We start from the raw sequence: 7,366 nt of genomic DNA on the forward strand, positions 1-7,366 counted from the left end.
TTATTTACCCTTATTAGATACAAAACTAATTAGCTTCTAAACGTGGAACTATTGCTTTAATAATTGTGATAAACTAGATGATTTGTCTATATTAGCATCTTTTAGCAGATATGAAGCTACTAAGCGTCTAAAAGAGGAGCTATTGCCTAAATCCAGGTGAAGGTCATTATTTAGGTAAAGTCTAAAGCTAATCTAGTAGATTAAGGACTAGTTGCTGTTATTAGATATGAAGCTAATTAGCATTAAGGAGAGAAGCCATTACCTTAATTTTAGCTTTTAGCAGATATGAAGCTAATTAGCTTCTAGAACAGGAGGTATTGCCTTCATTTTAGACTAGCAGTTATTTACCCTTATTAGATACAAAACTAATTAGCTTCTAAACGTGGAACTATTGCTTTAATAATTGTGATAAACTAGATGATTTGTCTATATTAGCATCTTTTAGCAGATATGACGCTACTAAGCGTCTAAAGAGGAGCTATTGCCTAAATCCAGGTGAAGGTCATTATTTAGGTAAAGTCTAAAAGCGAGCAGATAGATATTTGTTTTATATCACAGATTAAGGACTAGTTGCCCTTATTAGATACAAAGCTAATTAGCTTCTAGAAGAGGAGCTGTTGCTTTAATCCAGGTAAGAAGCTACATGATTTGTCTAGATTACTGGCTAGTTGGTTTTAGCAGATATGAAGCTAATTATCTTCTAGAAGAGGAGGTGTTACTTTAATCCAGGTAAGAAGCTACATGATTTGTCTAGATTAGCAGCTTTTAGCAGATATGAAGCTAATTTCTTTTAGGTGATTGGCAGAAGTAGATTTATGTAATTGGTGGCAGAATGGAAATGTGTATAAAGTTATAAAGTTAGAGTTTAAATACTTGACAAATGCCCATTTGTCAAGTAACCATGAAACTATATTATTAAACTTTAATAAACAAACCGCTAGTTTTTAACAAGACAGCTAACAAATGCATTTATGGTCAGATCAGAGCGGTAGAGAGAACAGAGTGGCGACACTCCCATAGGGAACCGCTGTAATGGGGGCGGAACATTTTCCTGCGCAGCTTGTGGAGCTCTGAATAGTTCCAAACATCCCATAGAGCCCCATTCATTTCCACTACTTATCAAGCATTTTCAGCTCTATGTTGCTTTGTTTTAAAAAATAATGAATTTAATGTCATTAATATACTTAATCCTGTTATTGTTTAGAATTTGCTCAGCACTAAATGTTACGTTTATCTTAATTAATAGGTATAACTGAATTTAGCTTAGTCAGTTAAGCTTAATTAATGACACTAGAGTCTTTCCACCTAAAATGAGTTGATTAATCAAGAGTCTTGTTACAGAAATGATCATAAAACATTAGAGCCACAATAAATCATGCTACTTTTACTTTCATACTTAAGTACATTTGAAGGTAAATGCTTTAGTACTTTAGTGGAGGTAAAGAGTATTTTTACTTTTACTACTACTTTTACTGGAGTAATATTTCACCTTGGATATCTCTACTTTAACTCACCTACATGGTTTGTGTACCTTCTCCACCACTTACATTAGACAAAATGAACTTGTGCATATTCATAATGAATTCATTCATGTATTACACATAGGAATCAATTATTAATCACTCATGAAATAAGAGATGAATTAATGCTATTTCATGTACCTGCACTATAATGTTAAAGGTACGGTAGTGTGTTTATCAATCTGTTCATTCAGTGCAGGTAAACCTTATGAATCCAGCCACATGGCTTAGTGTTTAAGGCAAGGCAAGGCAAGGCAAGTTTATTTGTATAGCACCTTTCATACACAGTGGCAATTCAAAGTGCTTTACATAAGGAAAAATTAAAAGCATTAAAACATTCCTGAGATCTAGAACCTCAGAAAGACTTCTTGCAAACATTTAGTTACAATTAAGAGAACATGAAATTCAAACAAGAGAGATAAAAATTAAGAGCATAAAAAATTAAAAGAAAATATTGTAAAATATACCCTACAATTTAAGAAATATGAAATTAAAACGAGAGATAAGCAATTAAGAACATGAAAACTAAAGGAAAATATAGTAAAATATACCCTACAGTTTAGAGAATATAAAATTAAACAAGAGAGATACACGTTATTATAAGGGATTAATTATACTGCAGTAATGTCAACAAACACTCATACAGTACTCTATTAAAGAATTATTAAGAGCATGAAAAACTAAAAGAAATATGGTAAAATATTCAATCATAGGCACAAGAAAAAAGAAAAGTTTTTAACCTGGATTTAAAGATTTCTACATTTGCGGACCATCTAATATCTCCTGGCAGTCTGTTCCTGTTATATGCAGCCCAACAGCTAAATGCTGCTTCACCATGTTTAGTTTGGACTCTGGCCTCAACTAGCTGACCTGAGTCCATGGATCTAAGAGATCTACTGGGTTTATATTCTCTAAACATTTCTGAGATGTATTCTGGGCCGAACCCATTCAGTGATTTAGCAGTGAGTAGCAGCACTTTAAATTCTATTCTGTAACTAATCGGAAGCCAGTGTAGAGAGTTTAGAACTGGAGTGATGTGCTCAGTTCTCTTCGTCTTAGTTAAAACTCTAGCAGCAGCGTTCTGAATAAGCTGTAACTGTTTAATGGTCTTTTTGGGAAGTCCAGTTAAGAGACCATTACAATAGTCCACCCTACTGGAGATAAAAGCATGGATCAGCATCTCTAGGTCTTGTTGGCACACTAGACCCTTGATTTTGGCAATATTTCTAAGATGGTAGAAGGCTGTTTTGGTGATGGTTTTAATATGGCTGGTGAATGTGAGATCTGAGTCTATTAGAACGCCAAGATTTCAGACTTGGTCTTTGGTTTTTAGAGCCCGGGAACTGAGGTGCTCACTGACACTAGTCCTCTTCTCTTTGCTGCCAAACACCACAATCTCTGTTTTGTCCTTATTTAACTCATCCAGTTATTGATGTCCTCCAGACACTGACACAGTGAATCTATTGGGCTGTAATCATCTGGTGAGAGAGCCAGATATATCTGTGTGTCATCTGCATAACTATGGTAATCAATGTTGTTAGCCTGTAGCATTTGGCCTAATGGCAGCATATAAAGATTAAACAGAAGAGGTCCGAGAACTGATCCCTGGGGGATTCCACATGTCATAGCCACCCTGTCAGATTCACAGCTGCCAATAGTGACGAAGTAACTCCGGTCTTCTAAATAAGACCTGAACCAATTAAGGACCGTTCCGGAAAGTCCAAAGTTCCAACCTGTCCAGCAATATTCTATGATCTACAGTGTCAAAGGCAGCACTAAGATCCAGTAAAACCAGAACTTATATTTTACCCGTCAGTATTCAGCCGTAGATCATTTAACACTTTTATGGGAGCCGTTTCAGTGCTGTGGTGAGCTCGAAAGCCTGACTGAAATTTGTCAAAATAACCACTGGAATTCAAAAAACTGCTGACTTGACTGTAAACAACTTTCTCAATGATCTTAGCTATGAAAGGAAGATTTGAGACCGGCCTGTAGTTGTTTAACACAGACGCATCCAGAGTTCTCTTTTTTAGGAGTGGCTTAATGGCAGCTGTTTTCAGTGACTTTGGGAAAATGCCTGATGCTAGTGAGCCATTAACTATTTGTTGCAAATCAGTTTTTACAGAGTTAAAAATAGTTTTAAAAAATTCAGATGGCAGCATGTCGAGACAACATGTCGATGATTTAAGATGCTGAACTGTTTTCTCCAGAGTTTTTTGGTCTATTGTATTAAATTGTGATATAATAGTCATGTTATTTTTAGGTGTCTGTAGGGGCAGCATGGTTTCATCGTTTGACTGAGTGGCGTTGATGGTCAGTCTAATAGTTTTGATTTTTTCACAGAAGAAATGAGCAAACTTATTACATTTCTCTGTGGACAGAAGTTCTGGCGTGATCTGTTTTGGAGGATTTGTAAGCTTGTCGACCACGTTGAATAGAGTGCGGGTGTTGTTGATGTTCCTGTTAATGATCTTAGAGAAGTGCAGCTGTCTAGCCCTGCATAACTCCGAGTTAAAACTACAAAGGCTTTGCTTATAGAGATCATAGTGGATTTGAAGTTTAGTTTTCCTCCACTTACGTTCAGCTCTCCTGCATTCTCTTTTCAGAGCTATTACCATCATTGTGTTACGCCATGGTGCTTTCTGTTTGCTCAACGTTTTCAGGACTTTTACAGGGGCAACCACATCCATGACAGTCAATATTTTCATGTTAAAGTTATCCAGGAGTTCATCAACCGACTCTGCAATTAAAGTTGGTGATATAGCTATGGCCTCCATAAATCGAGAACTAGTACTTTCATTTATGTACATTTTATTAACAGAAACAGAGCTAGTTTGAGCATCTGGAGTGATCAGCATTTCAAAGAAGATACAAAAATGATCAGAGAGGGCCAAGTCCTTGACCATAACAGAAAAAATGTTAAGACCTTTAGAAATAACTAGATCCAGAGTGTGCCCTCGAGTATGTGTAGGCCCTTTCACATGTTGCAATAGACCAAACAAGTCAAAAAGTCCAAAAAGTTCTTTGGTGTTATTGTCCTTGTTATTATCTAAGTGGATGTTAAAATCCCCAGTTATGATGAAAAAGCTGTACTCAGTGGAGATAACTGACAGTAGTTCAGCAAGTTCATCTATAAAATGTGCAGAGTATCTTGGAGGTTTATAAATGGTTAAAATAAAATTTTGGGAGTACCCTTCAAAATAAAACAGAGGTATTCAAAAGACATAAAATTGCCAAGCACAGTCTCTTTGCACTGGAATACATCTTTAAATAAGGCAGCTACTCCTCCACCTTTCCTACCACTTCGACACACATTCATAGAATTGAAGTTTGCTGGTGCTGTTTCATTAAGAACAGTAGCACTGCTGCCTTCTGCTAACCATGTTTCAGTTAGAAACAGAAAATCTAAACTGTAGGATAGAATTATGTCATTCACTAAAAATGATTTGTTAGCTAGAGATCTAATATTAAGTAGAGCTAGCTTTAAAGGAACCACAGGAGCCCCTGGGGCAGCCCGAGGTTGTGGTGGTACAGGTAAGAGGTTAGACTGGTTAACTTGATATGCTGAATGCATTCTATTCTTTCTATTTCTAATCAACACAGGAATAGAAAACATTTCAGGCATACTGGGTCCAAGCTTACTCTCCGAACTGTTGTCAGTATCATATCTGCTATAGCAAGGACCCTGAACACATCACAACGTGTTATCATTGTTTTGTATTCTGAAGCCGCTATCAGTAGCACTTGCTGCACATTCTGAACTCTGTACAGCCAGAGTAGATGAAGTACAAGGCTGCTGCTGACGGTGCTGAAGTGGCCTCAGAGCACGGGGGGGAAGGGGAAGGGGTGCCCTGGGCTTTTTGGGTGAAACCTGTGGACTGGCTGAGATGGAGTGTGAGAATTTAGTCCCAACACACACCAGCTTCTCCATTTTCTCTGTGAAATCCATATGTGGAGGTGATGTTGTTGAGAGAGAGAAATTGGAGGATGACTGTGATGTCTCTGCTGTTGACTGCTGTGTCACTGCCTGATGATGAAGGTCATAATAGCTTTCGTCAAGAGTCAGAAACTCAGCCTGAGCTGTGTTCTCCAGAGATGGGGATTTTATGTTTGATGGTCCTTCATGGTTGAAAGCAGGTGAGGGAGGTTGAGGATGCACGTATTGTGTCGAGTCAGTCCAAGAAGCAGATGGGTGGCGAAGAGCAAAATGGAGGTTGTCCTTTAGTGCCTTCACTCCAGTCTTGCTTAGGTGGGTGCCATCTGGGTAAAAAAATTCTCTGTGCCCCCAGAATAGATTAAAATTGTCAATATAACCCATACCTTTCAAACTGCAGGTTCTGCTTAGCCACGTGTTGAGGTTGAGTAGCCGTGAAAACATATTAGCTCCTCGGGCTGGGAGAGGCCCACTGATGAACTTCTGAGCAGTCAGCTTCTCAAGTGTATTAAACAGTTCAGTGAAGTTGTTCTTTAAGATTTCTGACTCCTCTCTGCGAATATCACTTCTGCCCACGTGCAGAATAATTCGGTCGATCGCTCCATGCTGGGAGAGAATGTTGGAAAGTTCCTCATTTAGTTCCGAGACAGTCACGTTCGGGAGACAGCATGTTAGCATTGATCTGCTGCCTATATTCTTGATGGCAGAGTCACCGACGATCAGAGTTTTCGGAGCGTTCTCTGCATCAGGCGAGGGCCTCTGCTTAATCAGCCTTGTGTTTTTGCTAGCCTGCTTTGAGACCCCTTTAATAGTCAGCTTCTCTGGTTTTGATTCGTTACCAATACCACTGGGGGTAACCTCGATCAGATTTCTGAGCGGTTCAAAACGATTCAGCAAAGGGATCGGTTTTTGTTGCGACCCTGCTATTTTCCCACGGGGTGCAATTGTGCTAGCTTTTGGAATAGTTTTAGCTTTCCGAGCCCATGATGAGCAGTCTGGCGTGGAAGACATTAAGACAGCCACCTGCTGCTTTTGTGGTTTTGGTTTTGCTCCAAGTTTGTGCCACCGACTTATTCTCTCACATGGTTCGTTTCTGTTCCCCTGTTTTGACTGACTTCTGTCAAGCTTCGGGAAGTCTGTTAAGCTCTCTAGCCTTAGTTTAGCTGGTTGTTCTGTGTTAGATTTTGACTCACCCTCGAGTGATCTGAAACCATTTCTCCTATCCGTTCCAGGTAGGATTGTGAGCATTTTTGTCTCCAGCACAGCGATTTTCCGTAGGAGTCTGTAGCAGTTGGAGCAGCATGAAGAACCCGCTGTAGTGATAGGAGCCATGATAGTCCTGATAACTGTGCCCGAGTTTAGTCTGACGGCTAGTGGAAAACTCAGTTAACTAAATGTCTAGTTTAATGTATTTCTGTAATTCTGTGCCTTTCCAGCCGATCTATTGTCGGTGTCTACTGATTGAGCTCTATATTTTAGTATATATAAATAAAAGATAAAAAATAACTAAAATAACTAAAAACTAAAAGCAAGCGGAGAGCAGACAGAAAGCGTGCAGCCAGAGCGAGCACGCGAGCACGCTTTAAAAACAATGAACCACAAAGAAAGATTGGGATTTGCATATTTCTCCCTCTACAGTCCATAATATCATTAAACCATTCAAGGAATCAGGGAAACACTAAATCACTTGGTATCCTCGGTACCAAAACCTTTTTTTTTTTTTCTCTCTTTTTTCCCCCCTTTTTAGCGCATCCAATTGTTCAGTTTGCATCGTGCTTCCTCTCTGTCTATGCCGAACCCCGCCCTGACCGAGGAGATCGAAGCTTACCCATATCCCCTCCAAAACATGAGCAGCAGCCGGATGCATTTTTTGCCAACCACACATTGATGAGTTTGGCGCCACCTAGCGTTG

The sequence above is a fragment of the Trichomycterus rosablanca genome, chromosome 2 (assembly GCF_030014385.1).
Source record: "Trichomycterus rosablanca isolate fTriRos1 chromosome 2, fTriRos1.hap1, whole genome shotgun sequence".
In the NCBI taxonomy this organism is placed as follows: Eukaryota; Metazoa; Chordata; class Actinopteri; order Siluriformes; family Trichomycteridae; genus Trichomycterus; species Trichomycterus rosablanca.